We start from the raw sequence: 18737 nt of genomic DNA, 5'->3' as shown, positions 1-18737 counted from the left end.
ATGATATACATAATAAGTATGTCTTCAAATACATCAAAGTCTCCACATTCTTCTCTTATTTTTCTGTATTTTATTGGTAATCTTTCAATGGAATTATTGAAATAATCTTCATCTAATACCTTCCAATAATTTTCTATCGATTTCCATGATTTTAGAACATGCTTTCATCGAAGCATTATTTGCTGTTAATTACTTTTATATTCAAAAAATATAGCGTTCAGTTTGAGAAATATAGCAGATTCTGAAGTTCAAATACCCTTTATTGTGTACCTTCATCTATTCAATTTATTTTTTCTATAATCAAATTTTCATCATCGTCACCCAGTGTCTGGTAACAGTAACGAATCTACCAAAAGCATAATTTACTTTTTGTATAATATACTAGTGTTTGTATTCACTGGATTTGATCTTACTTGATGCATATTTTTAGGATATGAAAAAAGAATAATTCGCTCATCTGTCCCCAAGTATTGTAAATACAATGCCCTGTGATCAAGTTTGACCCGGACTGATCTAAAAAACAAGTTTATCACGTATTTTGAAAGAAATCTTTATTATTGCCTTTAGAATAGGCTCCTTTTGAATCTGTTTAAATAGCTTTCAGTACCCTTTTATAGCCTCACTGGACTCATGGCGTGTTTTCCAAAGCGAATTTTCGACTTTCAAGAGAAAAAAGTTGCTGAGAATTAAATCTGGCTAATACTGTGACTGAGCAACGATTCACGTTTCGTGTTCGGCCAAAATCAATCCCAATCATGCCATGCCATGTGAAAGTGCATTATCGTGGTGAAAAATCCACGAACACAGTCGTTTACGACGAATTGGTTCGCGTCTCTGAGTTGAATTCTTGGTGAACCTCTCGACGATAATCGAAGAAAGCGATGAGCATCACTTAGATTTTCGACCGAGTCTAGCATTGACAAGCTTTAATATTAACCAAAATATGTCGATTCATAAGAGATGTTGAGAGCTTCTGCTATCTCTCGACAATTTCCTTAAATTTTTTGGTGTCGTCGTTAACAGAGTTGAAAGTTTTGGACAACTCCACGACCTTCACTGAATGCTTTATTCCACTCAAGTAATTAAGTTTGTGATAAGATACACTCCCCGAAATAGTTCTCCAATATGTTCAACGATTCCGTAGTCATAATTCCACTGACAATACAAAATATCGTTGACTAAACTTTCGTATTGTAAACAGACACACACTAATTGAGATATGGTACTTAAACTTCACATGAATATAAAAAGGTTGTACCAATTCAGGAAGAAAAAGTTGCGGATCCAATTTACGCGTGCGGTTAAGTACACCAGTCCGGATCAAATTTGATGAGACCGTTTATAAATATTATGAATTGATGACTTACAAAATCGATGGCATTTTCCAAAGTTATATTGAATATTTCAAACATTAGGAAATTAATAAAAAATAATTATCACAATTGTTTATTATAGTAATAATTATTTACATTGAATTTGTTATAAAAGGTATAAAGGAAGTGATAAAGTTCATTTATTATAGGTCCTTCAAGATATATTAGTATTAGAGCCTATTAAACTTCTCAATTTGAAATTACATTACAAACAGCCATAAAACTGACATTGACATTTTATATTGTCAATACTGAATTAAGTCCAAATGACAAATTCATATTGTATACTTTTGTGATGAGGATTCAAATACCAACAAAAAGTGAAATAGATGTAACCGATTTATCATACTTTATTATGTGTATCTAAATACGTACGAGGTGGAACCAAACAATTAATTACGTTGCAAATATTCCAATTAGTAACCGTCGTAACCTCATGTATTGAGGCAACCACAAATAAATTTGAACCTCTTCGGTTTTGTCTGTTTGCTATTATAGCTATCCCATCATGGTCGGGACGTCCTTCGACCTCAAAAGGGAATAAAATCATACAAAAATTAAACTATATTAACTATTCGAGAGCTTCTTCATGGCACGCCGTGCGAAAATCGCTTTTGATTCGCAAAGCTTTGGTCGCTAAAAGTCTGTCCACATCTGCCTAATTTATCATATGTAGCGTTGTGCGACTTAGGACTCTAACCAAAGAAAAAATGTGTCAAAATACCACGGCAGTTGAAAGCCAATCCACAGGAAATCTTTCACAAATGTTTTCAGTTATGTGTTTAACGTTCTCAATGACTTCTGGCTTTCATAAAATAATTTTTGACCACACCTTGTATTATAAGATTTTATAATGTATCTATTTATAAATTAAATAATAAGCGTCTAAACACACTTAAAACCTAATCATTGACTTCCAGTCATAAAAATATTGATGAACAAATCATTAAAAATAATTCATTATTTTACATAGAACTCCTTTGAAAGAGTTGAGGAAAACAAATAAATATACTTTTACAATTTCTTCTTCAGTTCGTACAAAAACTTCTCTACAATATAATGCAGATAATCATTTCTTCTATTTGCCAATTGTTATTGAGGAATATTATATTGTCTATACGATTCTTGTATGTCATTGTACGTTTGAATGTATTTAATTATACAATTACCGGAAGCCACATGACTCTTTTTGTTGAGTAACAATTAATAATCATATTTTATCTTCCTTTACTTCATTATTTCCTTTGGTTATCATTGTCCATATTACTTATTTAAATCAAAATCGAAAAATTTTTTCGGTCAATGTTTGGCATTGGTATTCGTTGATCAATTATTATGGACGATGCACTCGTAATTAAGAGACGTATGCTCATGATCCTGCTTCTCCATATCATGCAATGGTTATCCGACATTCTAAATATTTTTCCCGAAGTATTGGATGAAACGAAAATTGGCACGTTCTTATGCCTAAATATCCTCCAGATAGGAGATAGAATCACAACCGCGATCTTAAACTTACAATAAAAAAAACCTTAAAAATCATCCGATGCAATACGATTATAGGACAAGGTCAAGCGGTTGGGACTTAAACGACGTTTTAGAGACAAAAACACTAGCATAACAACAAACCGATTGTGTGATTATACAAAAATCGTTATTCTTAGTTACTAATAATTTATTATTTTTTGCGTCTAATTTTGAAACAATTAGAACCATTGGAATGTACAAATGAAATTATTTGTTAATTAAAAATTGTGAACCTGAAAATATCTACATCAATCGGATAATTAGGTCCTAAAAAAATCATACCTCCCTAATTTTTTAAGCGCACTAAAATTTTTGAAAAAAGTAAGGAATATGATATTATTTAGATGTGCAGAAGGTGCTGTGGAATTATTATTTTACTCAAAATCGAGATTCATATTTTGCACGTTTTCCTACGAAATTTCTCTTCAATAATACAGTAAATTCGAATTTCAAACAAAAAAAATTAGATCACTACAAAATTGATTTTTCAGTTATATTAAATCGGCTCGGTGCCTTCGATTGATGGAATAACGGAGCAGCATATTGGAGGGTTGTCAGAAAAGTTTAAGACTCTAACCTCAATAATATGTCAGTACTTCACTATACAAGGTAATTGATTAGTTGATATCAATTGGAAAATTTGTGGTATAATAGCCATTATTAGTGATCACATTTAAAAATAATTTACAATCTAATAGGGTTTACCAGAATGCTGTGCCATATCAAAGTTACATTCTTTTAAATTGAACATCCTATATTTCAATGCATATTCTGAATCAGCTTGACTTTCCCATTAAAATAATATAGGGTTGTCATGTGTTCTTTGTAAAGTGAGAAACTCTTTCAATTATCATTTTCAAGCATACAAATATGTCTTTGGAGTTCATTTCGAACACCTAGTGTGATAATTAAGTCGTGTACGTATACTGTAGTAAATAGGATAGTGATTGAGTAAAATAACTTGACTTGATCAGAAATGACTTAGTAATAAGTATATCTCCTACCTTCTAGTCATCCAAGGCGAACCACTTTCTCAACTGCTTTCTTCTTGTCCTAAGAACTTGCAGTGGCGTGCTCATTCTCTGTAGGACTCCGATTCCACTAGCACTGGTTTTATGAACACAAACTCGTACTATATCCGAATAAATTTATTCATTAATTGCACATTGTAGACATAGACAATTAGTAGTATACATATTGATAATTGAGAGGCGTTAAAATCTAACAAAAAATATCTGATGTAAAAACTCGTTTACATCCTAGAATAATACGTTATTTGGTTAATGGTTAGCTTTTATAGTCTAAAGACGAATGAAAGATAAAATTCGATTTTTTACTAACAATGAATTTCGCTTGTAAGCAAATTTTGTTTAATATTCTAGCGAGTAGGAGAATGATGCTTATTGAGTTAAAAATTTCCTGAAATCTCTTTCGAGTTTGAAAGTGCTGCTATGAAAGTCTGGCTGTGTATTAATTCATAAATATTTTTCTTTCTGTCTCTTTTATTTGTTATTTAGACAATTTTGTACCATATAAGATTTTGAAAACGTTTCTTTTTTTATCAATGGACTTACTATTAAATTGAGAGAAATAATTTTAAATTTAAAGGTACAGTATGAGATATTATGTAGGTGTTTCCACAACAGAGTTTTTGTATATTGCTTCATTTCTCTAATGTATTTCTAATATACTCGTTTATTCTCTGTATTTGCCATCCAACCACCTCTAAAATAACAAACAGCAAATGTCAGTTTTTGGCAAATAAATCATAGCCAACTCTCAATTAATTCTTAAATGATTAGATATAGGTACGGAAGAATGTTGGTAGAACTTTTCAATACTCACATAAAATACAGGGTAATTCTTTTAAATAAAGAAAATAATTTCTTAGTATTTTGATTTACTCTGTATCAGAGTCAACGGATATTAATAGATGATTTTCCAGAATTTTTACTATTATTCGAATGTTTTGACCGCAACCGATCTTCATTCTTGAATTTCTCTTACATTGGATAGTTCCTCCAATATCAATTGCAGATTATAAAAACCCTTGCCGACAATTTTGATTGATCTACCATAGGCGTAGATACCTCATTTTATTATTAATTCATTATTTTTATAAATACTATAATAATATAATATAATCATGATAATAAAATGTTCAACACAGTTTTTCCAAAGCTCTTGGCGGTCTGCTGCTCGAACTTTCTTTACGAGTCGCCGACAGGAATAGGAATATTTTTTCAGAAATAAATACTAAAATTTGAGCTTTGTTACTACTACTATTTGGTTATCTTAAGGAGTTGCCGCGAGTGTTAGGATGCGTTTTTCACAACGATTACTGATTGTGGTGGTATGCTAGGTAAAAGCTCTTCACTAAACCACTCTTCAAATAAATGTCATATCTTCATGATAATCAGCTGCACAGTTTTTAGTTTTTTTCTTGCAGATATAAATAAAGCAATAGGCATGAAACCGTCTTTGCTTCCAGCATGTACTATTATAATGCGTTTCCCTTTGGAACATGGCCCATTCAAACAGCAACTTTTACTATTTTCTATCTAACTGAAATTTACTATATCATGATTGTCAAAACATGCTTTATGTAGATAAATTATGTGTCTATTAGAACTTCGGTAGTCTTTTATCTGACGCAAATAATCTTGTGGCCATCGAACGATCCTTGAAGATTCGGTTATTGCCATTCGATTATTCCGTTTTTTGTATTTAAAACCACCTGCTGTCAAAACTTGACGCAATGTTTCTAAACTGGTTTAATTGTATTCTGGAAAATCTGCTACCTTTTGTTATATTACTTGTAATGTCGCAACCCTGTTCTCCTTATATAAACTATAAATTACTCTAGTTAATTAAGTAATTCTTATTGTGATTGCATTATCAGATTGCTGAATATTTTCCTTTTTTAAAAATTCGAATATACTTAAAATAATTTGCTGTGTTTGTATATCTAAATCTTTATTATCATATTCATACCTGTCTTTATTCTCACTACACTGTGCAATTTCATTACTTTCATTCGCCCATGGCCTAAAGAATGCCATATTTCTATTTATTTAAAGAAATTTATGAATTAAATTGAAATCGCCAAGCCACGCTAATACTTATCGCAGATTTTCTGGCAGGAATATTTGGAACAAATTGTGTACATACAGCTTCGGCCAATAGAAATGCATTTATGTTCGATTCCATGTTTTCATTGGTAAACAATAGAGATGATGAGTCCACGTGGACTGACGGTTTGTTAGATGTATACCGAATTTTATACGGGGAGTAAACATTATTTTTCATTTCTTAATTTGGTATGAGTGCCGTACGTATTAATGGAATATTGATTGTTCCTCGCATAACTATCTGCAATTGGTATTGGAAGAACTATACAGGGTATTGAACCTGTTACGATGGAAACTTGATTATACTTTTTTGAATGACCCGCAGAATTGATAACAACTCTATATTATTGTAATGTAATTGAAGTCCAGCTGATTCCAAATATACAATAAAATAAAATAAAATGTAACTTTGATATGGCACAGTATTTTGTAAGATTGAAAATGATTTTTAAATGTGAAGACTAATAATGGTTATGATTCCTCAAATTTTCAAATTGATATCACACTAATCAATCACGCCGTATGTTGGAAAATATATTTGATCGAGATTCTCACTAAAATTATTGCCTTTTGGACGCTTATTTTCTATTTGACAATCGTATAAATGAGACGTTGTGAAGATTTTTCTTTTTTTCACGTTGACTCATAACTGTATTATTAAATCTACATCCCTGTAGCGAAAAAACAGTCAAGACAGAGGAACCGGCTTCGAAAAAGGCGTTTACAGTTTTATTGGCCGGAAAAATTATGGCGATCGTATTTTTCCTGTTTCATTCACATTCAATTTTCTCCCGCAGAAGAAAGATTTCCGTGAAACGAGGACATTATCCCATATCGCGTATTTTGAGAAGACGACAACTATTATTTGAAATAATTATGGGAAACATTTCTTATTTCTTCATTAAGTTGAAAACCGTATGATATATATGTTCAAATAACTTTCACAACGAATTTACATTTACATTACACTCTTTGCATAGTTCCACCGGAGACCCATTGTCGCAAACTATCGCTTGATGTCATGGATGACCCGTGGCGCTCATACAATGTTGATGAGTCAAAATGGACTTCCAAAAAACTTTGTCAGCAACATAACAAATAACTTTTTACAATCCTGTAATCATCGTTGTATTGCTAATTCAGTTAGGTTTGTCAAATATGCAACCATAGTCAGGGAAATAGGGGCCATATTGCCTCTACAGTGGCCAAAAAGTGTGTTCTACCTATGACTTTCGCCTACAACACCTCTAGATTAACAGGAATTCCAACAACCGCATTCAAACACATTGCAGGTGTTAAGTGTTAATAATTTCAGTCTATAGATTATTTTTCGCTTTTGGAGATATATTCTAAACTTTAATACGTAAACTTTTTTGGATCAATTATGGGTTATTTTCAATTTATATCGCGAATAGTACCATCTTAATAATTGAATTGGTAGGTTAATTGGGTAGGAGTTGATCACGAAACCACTCAGATAAGGAAGAGTCTTCGTGGTATTTGGCTGCACAGTTTTTCACTTGTTTAGCTAATCTCATCAATACGCCATCATGCTCGGTAACTGCAGACTATTATTATACGCTTACCCTTAGAACACGGACTTTAAGGCACCCATTTCTACCTCACTACATCATCAATATCGACCAAGTCTTATCAAGATAAAACTAAAGTTTACTTGATTCTCAAAATTCTTTCATGAGGAGTGTCTATTTTTCTATATTTAAAGCAACAGTCAGTTAAAATGTCCTGTAAGGATTTATAATTATACTCGGAAAGCTGTAATTTTTTCCGAATAATTTCCATCCATCCATGGATTTTCATTGTGTTTGTATGAATTATTAATTTGTCAGCAAATTCATCAATCTTCGTAAACTGGGTACTTACCAATTATTCGATCCACAGAATGATCAATATTACACTCTTTTTAATAACCCTGTGAATATTGTAGGTATATATTCAGCTTTTTTTTTCGCCCGTTTCAGTTTCAAATATTCAAAATTAGTATTTGCTTTTCACATCAAATCCTTATTTTTAAATTTCCATGAGTCGTTGAGTTTTTACCTTTGATGTAAAAGTCCAGTTTCTTGAGAAAATTTATGAACCGAATAAAAAAAATGTTGTTTACACCATTAAAAGTATATGCGGCCACATCTCTAATCACTCAAACAAATGTTTAAGGTATTTTGTCAGGTGATGATTGATTGAATAGCAAAATATCTCCAAAGAATATGAGGACAGACAAAAACTTATTGATAAATTGTAAACGTTGAATGAAGGTGTATCAGGGTACACTTTCAACCTCTACAAATGTTTCACTATACCGTCAAAAAACACATTCGTACCCAAGGTGTTAATGTTTTGGGTTACAAAAAAAAATAAATTGTTATCATGTATTGTTGCTAATGTCTTTCATTTCAAATTATCTACGTCAAACGTTGATATATGTACTTGATTGTTAATAATAATTTGTGACCTTCAGTACATTTTTTTAGTCGAAAACGCGTAATGGTCAACCATTTAGCAACAATACTGTGTAGTTAAATTTTATTCTAACTTACCCGTATTCAATTTTAATAGTTTTATTTTTAATTTTTGACCTTTTTTCATCAATAAAATCATTAGAATTAATTAAACCCATTAGTTACAAAATGGAGACAACTGCTTGTGTTCTAATAGTTAAGTTTATGAAATCAGTAAATCGTTGTTTTTTAATTGACGTTAGATGTGATAGTGACGATTGGAAATGTAATATTTTTCTATCAGCATTTTGGCCGACATCTTAAGGCCTTTTAACTGGTAAGTGTAATATAAATTTGTTAATTATGATGAAAATCAGCATTTCGTTCTAATCAAGACAAACGTGAAACTGCCTACCAGAACAATCATTATTTGTTATAGACCACAGTTTATTTTGAGATAGGCTCATACAACAATGTTCCAGCAAAATTTAATTTTAACTGAGTAACTTTTTATTGTAGCGAACTGCCCTTGAATGTCCAGTTATTGTTAAAATCGAGATTTATGACTGTCTACTTTAAATTTCGACGTTATTCTAAAATTAATCTTTTTACTTCTGAGTCAGAAGTTCTGACCACTTCTGTTTCTCCTGTTGTGCTTTGCTTTTTTAGCGAATCAGTTATTTAGAAAGGTCCAAAATATGAAAGAAGAATAACCTATCTAGCCTCGTTAAAATATTATGAAAGAAGAGTAGTTCACAATTTTTCTATTAATTTATTTTGTTATATAAATGAAAATTATACATACTGGAAATATATCGCGTTTTTCAGCAATTTTTATCCCCAAACTTTTTATATACATCTACTCTTTTTTTTATATTGTGTTTTGTTCCAAATGTGATTCATTTCTGAGTAAGTTCTATTGGATTAAAGTCAATACCGACCGTTTGGTTGTCACGCTGTTTTGAGGAAAAATGTTGACGGCGTTCTTCTCGAAAAGACGATTGCACTTGAAAATCAAATAGATGATAATCGGACTGCTAATTGAGTTAGAAGATGACAATGACTACTGGTTATTATATAATAAAACGTGTGCCAGAATTTTATTTTTTAACATAATCTCCTTTTAAGTCTATACACGGAGTCCAGAGATGCTCTAACATTTTTAACAATTCCAAATAATAGCTGTCATTTTTTTTTCAAAATAAGCTCTTACTTATGCGATAACGTCCTCGTCTGATGAAAAGCTCTCACTTGCAAGTGAAAATTTTAAGATTAGGAATCAAGATATCTAACCTAACCAAAGTCAGCAAAACTTGGCAACCGGCGCACGAATAGCTTTCGGATGCATAATTCTTCAAGTCAATATATATGCGTTCTTTTGATAGGTACACCGATAGCCTCTTCTATCTCTCTAAATTTAATCCGACAATTGTCCAGCACCATTTGGTGAACTTTTTCGATGATTTCGCTGGTTGTCACAATTTTTGGCCGTTCCGAACGCCCTTCGTCCGTCGAACTGATGCGGACACGTTTGAATTCAGCTGCTGGGATTTTTATGGTCGTTAATGATGGTGCAGAGTCTTAGTACAAAGTATTTAACTCCTCTTCAAGTTGTGTAGGTGTATTTCTACGATTTTCAAACAGAAACTAAGCATCCAAAATGGCTGAAATTTTCCACGGACCATTTCGTCTGCAAACAGAGTAATTTAAAAATTTAATTGATTGGATCCATTTGTAATGCTAAACACACCCACCAATAACAAACTATTTATATGTCAATATGGAGCAATGTGTGAAAGTTTGTGAAACAGTCAGAGGTAAGAGTTGAAAATGCCTATATCTTTTGGTCCATAGTGTTATGTAATTATTAAAATCATGTTCACAAAGTTCAGATAACTAAAGTACTGAAGACTAATGACCAAGTAAAGTGAAACGTATACCAAAATTCGGTATATTACATGTTTAAGGTGGAACATGAACTCAAAGAGCAGTTTTTCTTCACAATACTATAATTCCATAGTCATATTTAAAGTGGGTCGAGAAGTCTAATTTTGGTATGCTGATTTTTATCACTATTTCAACTTTCATTACTAAATTAGCTGTTATTAATGCATGCCAAAAAATCATGATAAAAGTTGTATTTAATTAGAGTAAAGATAGTATCTGTTTTTTTAAATTAAATTGTGTAAGTAGTGTATCAAATAGATTTTGGTCTCAGGTGACGGTGCACCTCTTAAAATTCTTTTTAGATATTGAAATTAAGTCGAAAATTTGTAATGTTATATTGAGAACTTGTAAACGCCTTTTTAAGAAAGAAAATAATGAGATTCTATGCAAATGAAATATAATTAATAGGATCTCAATAGAAAATTCGAGTGAATATTGGTTTGAAAAAAATGCATATTGTTAAAAAACTTCAATAGAGATTTAACGAATGACTTTAATAGCAAAAATAAAATGTCTTCTTTTATTTTATTTTTGGTTCAACAATTAATCTTTCAATTGATGAACAGAATAAAAAAAAATAAATTCTGCGAAATTTGTGATTTCAGTTGAATATTTACACTGCACAGAGCCAGTTGAAAAAACCTTTTCCCTCATTAGAAACCATATGGTTTCGCATGTTTACAGTTAATTATAACATACAACAACTTTTTGAATACAGCTTATGTCACAATTTTTGGCTACATTTCAGCTATACAACTTCTTTGATTACCATGTATGAGTTTGATACACACATTATGTAATCAAAAATAAAATTCTATACATTTGATCGACAGATGATTCGAATTTACGGCACACTAATATCTGTAGGTTATTTTTTATTTAAAATGTACGTCACACACACTTCCGTAATCTAGTGCTCAGGCGGATGGGATGGAAATAAAAAACTTGAATAAAATTTTAATGACCACTAGCTTTCTAAGCAATTGCTACTAAGGTAGTTAAACTCGAATATTCAAAGTTCTCTCTGATAGATTCATAATTTCACTTAACCCCCAACTATTATCGTCTATTCACACTAACATTATCGTGGGATTACAATTGATCCCATTTTTTTAATAGATCAAAAGTAATTTTATATTTTTTTGCAATTCGAATATTTCTATGGGTTTATAGAATACACATATTTGGTTTGAAAATATAATTGTAATAGGTTATGATATTTGGGAACAAAAATAACTTTGCTTCGATGTTACATTGAAAAAAAAGCATCAAATGAACTATGTCTGGTAAAAAAGATAAAATAATGTTTCTTCTTGTTAATACGATCATTAACTATAACATCTTCACTTCTAGCAAAACAAATGGATTATAAAATTAATGTCAAAAGAATTTTTGTAGTCACTTTACAGTAATATCGAAATAAGAAAAATAATGTACTTACATATTCTTTGCGTGAAGTACAGGTGACTTCTTGTGTTGGATAGATTTTGCAGATCGCAGATGACATCCTGAGCAAATGATAGAATATTTGGAATATTTTGTTCTTGGACATAAGTAGCACCTACGCCTTACCGAAGTAACTTTTGCCTTGGTTGTTCTTCACGCGACATTGCGTTCTTCCATACCACACGTTGTTAAGTATTGCATTGACATTGCTATAAAATTTTGCAGGTTGCAACTTATTGTTGCCGATCCATAACAAAGTGGAAAGGTAGCATTCGTCGATCTCAAGCATTTCCTCAAATATTTTTGACTTTTTCTGAAGTAGTTTTGGAATGGCCAAACAACAAAAAAACTGTATCGTTAATAGAAGGTTACCGATATAACAAACAAAAAACAGGAATAAGTTAGTTATCTTAGAAACTCTTTGTAAAAATATGGAAGTGATATTACAACTTAAAAAAACTCAATTTTATCTTCTCCTCTTGTCTTCATCAAAGAGTAACAATCGTTTTCAGAAACTGAAAGTAGAAAAGGACGGTACCAAAAATTCTCACTTAGTTGACGAATCCTTTGATTAGATTTTTGGAAACATACTTTATGGAGAATATGAACACCTCAGGCGGACATGTACCTTGGATTACAAATAAAAAAATTGATACTTGGATTTTAATAGAAAGTTCAGGATATTGCCCAATCATAAAATTTTGGAAATATATTTTTCCAAAACATGAACCTACTTCTTATTACATTAAATTTTATTTATTCATCCATAACATAAATCAAAAATCAAGTTAATTCACATTTTATTACTATCATAAATGGTCAAACTGAATCCCGATTTTGATAAAAATTCCATAAAGAAATTCCAAATTGACAGTAAATAAAACATACTAAAAATGATATTTCGATCGAATTCTTCCAAGATTTTAATTAATCTCCCCTTATATCATCTGACTATCTGTTCGCCAATATATGCAGCAAAAGATATTATATACTGTTAAGAGATATCTTCTTTGTGCCTTTAGCTATCAAAGTTTTATTATTTATAATTACCAAGTCTGTACGTACTGTCAGACAAACTTCCTAAATCAATATATACATTAGAAATAATGTTCACTGGATCGTGAAAATATCCAAATTGTATATATTATTGTACAGATAATATCTGGATTCATCCCTGAAGAACATACATTCCCACTCCAATTCTTTCTAATTCCAATTTTCTGATAACACCTAGACTATCTCTTCGGTGAGTATAATCATACTCATACATCAATTATAGATCTTGAATTATCCATAAAGTTACACCACCAGTTTTTAAGCATGTACCTGGAATAGTTAAATTTCTTAAGATATTACGTGCTACAAATCGCTAGCGAAGAACTAAAATTTTTGCAAACCGATCCTGATAGGTATTGTGATTCGAATTTTACATGTTTTGTCCACGGGCACGGTCTCGTTTTTACAAAACTTTCTAGAATTCGTGAGATTGTTGTATGAGTTAAAATAAATCGACGGAGGCTCAAACCACCTTTCCGTGGGCGTATTCATCAAATTCCGATTTTGGCGGTCAATATTAAACGAATTTAATAAATTTTGTTGTGAAACAACATCAAAAGAGACAAAATACGTGCTCTACACGTTTCTAAATTGAAATTTTTCGATATAGTTCAGGTTAATTGGTAGTTGTATAAAATTCGATTCAGAGACTAAGAGAAAACTTGATTGTAAGGTTTCAGTAGAAAATCTGATGAAATTTTCACCATCATTTGTGTATTTGAAAATTTATTTCTATTTTAGTCTTTTAGTTTGATTAGAAGTGGTCGTAAAATTCTGCTCGCTTCTAAAACTACATGTAAAATATGAACCTGTAATTTTGAATAGTTTTTTTTGAAAAAATACTCGTGTCAGTTGATTAGCCCTACGTGTGAGGCAAAACAAGTAAAAACAATACGATCAATTTTGATCTTTATATATCTAATTTTTAAATATGTAAATTTTTGACTTATCGATATAACCACCTTTTTCTTTTACTATTCCGGTGCACAATTTTGGCATTTTCTGTAATAATTTCAACAAATATTTTTATAGCCTTTTTTAGAATGTCTCCAATTTTTACCAGATCTCTAGTCGCATTTCCTCCAAAACATCCCCAAACCATCACCGAGCCTCCGCCATGTTTTACAGATGGAATTACATATGGATGGAACATGCATTTTTCTTTTGATTGCGCTCAAACACTCTTCTCTTAGATTCAAAAACTTCAAAATGTGACTCATCACTATATAAAACGCTCTCCCACTCTTCATGTGTCCTATTTTTATGTTTTTTTGCCCACTGCAATCTCTTAATTTTATTGTGACGTTTGAGGTTTTTTCAGTCTCAGTCAATGGTACGGTTATTCTTGCCTAGAGCAGCGGCTCTCAAACTAAAATGGAACAAATATGTTTTTATGTATTTATATCAATAATCATAATATGAATAAGTACAATGAAAAAAAGTTGAAGAATTTAATGAGATGTATGAAACTGTTCCTTGTTTTTCATCAATTGGTTGATGTCAGGTTTGTTCAGTCTATTGCGGTATTTTGTTTTCGTAGCTGCATAGGTTGAAAATCCTGTTTCGCACAAGTATGTTTTTGGAAATGTAATAAAACATTCAAGGACATTTTAGCAAGCATTAGATATTCATCACGGATTATGACCCAAAAATTGGTGAGAGTTGTCGTTTTGAACAATGATTCCACACTTGTGCCTGATGACATTCCTAAAAACGACTCATATTCTTGTATGACATACTTTCGGTCATCTGCACCTTGTGTAAAAAACGATTTTGAATCTATGAATTCATTTTCATGTTTTTATTCTGTTCCTCGGGAAAACACATCTCAAAAGATGCGCGCCTTACAGTGAGATACTGGACCAATTCTTTAAATATATCATCTTTAAACATTTTACTATCGCTGACAAGCTCATTGAGTGACGTAAGGCTTTTTATTTCTTTCTTACCAAACTCCAAAAACTATTTGTTTTAAGGTAATAATTTTGTTACAGGCATGGAACACTGTTCTCTATACATTGAAATGATATAATCAATCCGTTCAATTTTTAAAGATATCCGCCATAAAAGACACTGTTTTATGTTTGCTGCCATAATCTTCACACAATAATGAGAACAATCAGGATTGCAGTGATCGTGATTTGATGAAATTTATCATTTTCACCGCTTCGGCGAGAACTAATTTTAGATTTGGCGACATTTTCTTCGTCGCAAGTGCGTGTCTATGCAGGATACAATGGTTGTAACTACAATTAGGAGCTTTATTTTTTATTCGTGACACTGCTCCTGCTGTTCTGTCAGTCATCATCTTGACTCCATCTGTACAAATGTGTCGATGCAATCGTTCCAACTGAGATTGTCTTTTTCGAAAAATATGTTTAATTTATCAAAAATTTCATCTCCGGTAGTGTTCAAAGGCAGCGATGACCACATAAGCATGACTTCTTCAAGAGTTATATGGATCTCACAATAATTATCATTATGACCAGACCAGCGACATCGGTCGACTCTTCCATTCGATAGATTCGGAGTTGTTTAACAAATGAACGCGTGCGCAGTGACGCGGGGTCACTGACACGTTACTCGCCGAGAGAAATAGAACGATTCGGATCTACTCGACTATTTACTAATCTACTTGGATCTACTCGACTATTTACTAATTTACTTGGATCTACTCGACTAAATTGGAACAATTGTGTTTTCATTTTTTTTCTGAAGTCTCGCGGTGACCCCACAGAGGCTTCGTGGAGCACAATTTAAGTATGGCTGGCCCAGACTATAAAAACGATTAATGCACGGGTTTCCACCGGTAGTTCTTTTATTTTACTCATTTTAAAACTTACTGAATTTGCGAGAACGATAACAATCCGTATACGAACTTCACAAAAAGATGTCTTGGTCCAAAGATTATAAATCACAGCACGTTCTTGCATCTCATAGGGGACTAAAAAACACCGAAGAAACAATTCACATTTAAAGAATATTAAACAAATCAGCCGGTACTTGCAAGTTTTAATTTGACGCACCAACCTCATGTTTCTAATTCGTCTTGATTTTAGGTCTCTTCTGATTGAAAATTAGTTTATTAAATGAAAAGTAAAAATTTGCCGTTATTTTGATAAAGACCGCAACAGCTGGAACGTAAAATTTTCGTCAATGTTCATATTTTTCAAAACTGGTTTTGACCATAACCTTTAACCATAACAATGACTAAATTTAGCAGAATGTTTGATAGAAGTGAATCATTTTTAAAATAATGCCGTGGTCATAAAAGCAATGCATTTGATACAAAATCATATTTATTGCTACTATAAAGAATAATTACTCATTTCTCTCTTGAGTAAGGAGTATTTTGGATAATATGGAAATATTATATATATATATATATATATATATATATATATATATATATATATATTATTTTCTTGAATAGGTTATTTATAATTTTTCAGAATAATTATTTTTATTCCATATAGTTTTTGCTTTTCGAATAGCTAAGCATCTTAAATTCAGGATCTAATATCTATCTGCCAAACTTCAAACTTATATTCATTGATCTTCAGTGAGATAGTTATGTTATTGTTAATTTAAAAAAAAGTGACTTCAAGGAAATTCATTTTTTCATTGGATTTCTATTATTTGGGAGTTTTTTTATTATTAGAATTGAGTTTTTGATTTGTCTTAATTTCATTTTTTGGTACAGCAATAATGCAGTTTTATACAAAGCGGAAATAGAATATTTATGTTGTTTGCTTAATAAATACGATAAAAATTAAACTGCATTAATAAAACATACATTCAATTATAAAATTTCAAAAATTCTTGAAACAGAATCAAATAGAATTTTATTAGAAACGGTTCATATACGAGAGAGCGAGAGAGCTATCAATGATAATAAAGACTTAAAATTGATGGTTGCTCTATATTTTTGAAAAATATCAATTGAAAAAAAATTTTTGAGTTAGAACAGATTTTTTTAGTGATCTTTTGATCAATTAATTAATATAATTATGCAAGTTGTCTATGTCAGGTCATATTTTGATAAAGATCTGAATTTTTTACCTGTTTTAAAAACTACTTTTTAATCAAAAGAGGCTTGAAATCAAGACAATTCAGCAACAAACAAAAATAAATAACAAGATTTGTTATACATAATGTTTTTTACGAAATCTTCATTCTTCATTAGATTCGGTGAAAAGTTTTAGTAAGAATTGAATTCTTCACAACTTGACTACTTTGTATTTTCTATTTCCTCTTGATGTGCGCCTTTCCATTTTACGTCTAGTTTTTTGTCACGAGGTTAGTCGCCTTTTGGAATGTAAAAATGAAAAAATGTTCATAGTATCGATATTTTTACAGAATATGCAGAATGAAAAGTATTGATATCTCGAAATTTTTACTACCTGGATCGCGATTACTGAAAACATGGTGAAAAAACGAATATTTAAAAGTTTCATCTAATATTAAAAATACATATTCACTCATTATTCCGGTAATAGAAATAAAATATTAATAAGTTGATCCATATATTTTACAAATTCATTAGATACTACCAGAACGTAGAACTTCTACTCTACTTGTGTTGAGAGATAGGAGTTTTTCATGTCTATAGAAAAATTATTATTCATTGGGTTCTGCTACTGTTTTAATTGGCCTTGAATCTGGAGAAGGTACTTGATGTTCAAATACGTTTCTAGTTTCTAGAGTTTCTAGAACATTATTTAAACAAATATTTGACTTATATCACTATCTGATCTCATGCTAACTTCTAAGCACCAACCTTATATAAGTTAATATGTTTTTCATTATTGTACACATATAACTACTAACATTGTTATTACCTATATGTATCAATAACTCGTGCTAATAGATATAGTTATGGCATGCGTTACGCTGATTACAAAAATCTACAGTGCTACTAATTGAATAGGTTATAATTTTGTGCATTTTCATTTGAATTTTTCTAATTATATAATAACAGAAGTTTTCACTTATTTTCAAATTGAAAGATGATAGTTATAGGATAAAAATCTACAGTACAATAAATAAACTTGGTAATTTTTTGCTCTATTTAAAAAAGTAGCAAAAACCTGTTCCTCAGGTGAGGATTTGTAGTTGAAATTGTAGTTCTTTTCGCACTCCAGTATTTATCACACGACTTATTACACTTATTAACTTGTAACTGGCATACATTTCAAGAGAACTCACATCTTAATAGAATACTCTCGAACCCCAAAAACTACTGTTTTTCTTCATTTAACGTATCTAATCCATGAAAAGTCGAAAATTTGGTATGTCTTATAGTTTCCAAGTAGAATATTCTAGCATTTTCCCATATATTTGTTGTGTCCTTTTTGGTGTATAATCGATCATTGTTGTCAAAAATTCGGTATCTATGCTAGTTTCCTATAGTACAGTAGTCAACTTACTCCTTTACTGGGATTTCACAATAATTCTAGAACTTTGTAGATTTTTTAAAGTGAACTACTTATTAGAAACATCTGGAACAATAGGTCAACAATCGCTTACTCAATAATAGATGGAGCCACCACCATCTTCTATAATTTCATTACATTACATTATGACCAGCGCCGTTAGATGGCGTGCGGCTGTCTACCCGTCGCAATATGTGAATTTCAACTCACTTGTTAAGGTTTATCAAAGAAATCATCAGTTTGCTTTTAATAACTCTCAATTTTGTTATGTGGACAATATATTTATAAGCCATTAAGTAAATGAGAAAAATTTAAAGCATTTTTAGAAACTGCCCTAAATCATATGAAAATTGCAAAAAAATT

At 31.0% G+C, this 18737-nt stretch overlaps 1 protein-coding gene across 5 annotated transcripts in view; it reads left to right on the top strand.

Moving 5' to 3' along the window:
* LOC130894120 (IQ motif and SEC7 domain-containing protein 1) overlaps nucleotides 1-18737 on the top strand; it is a 134050-nt gene that overhangs the window by 37523 nt on the left and 77790 nt on the right. Inside the window, exon 2 of one of the 5 annotated variants that reach the window (XM_057800725.1) lies at nucleotides 8754-8827. The exons of the other annotated variants lie outside the window; for them this stretch is intronic. The gene's annotated coding sequence lies outside the window, so the exon portion shown is untranslated. The remainder of the gene's footprint in view (nucleotides 1-8753; nucleotides 8828-18737) is intronic. 5 annotated transcript variants of the gene reach the window in all.

Source organism: Diorhabda carinulata, chromosome 1 (genome assembly GCF_026250575.1).
Source record: "Diorhabda carinulata isolate Delta chromosome 1, icDioCari1.1, whole genome shotgun sequence".
In the NCBI taxonomy this organism is placed as follows: domain Eukaryota; kingdom Metazoa; phylum Arthropoda; class Insecta; order Coleoptera; family Chrysomelidae; genus Diorhabda; species Diorhabda carinulata.
This window is presented reverse-complemented; position numbering and strand designations above follow the sequence as displayed.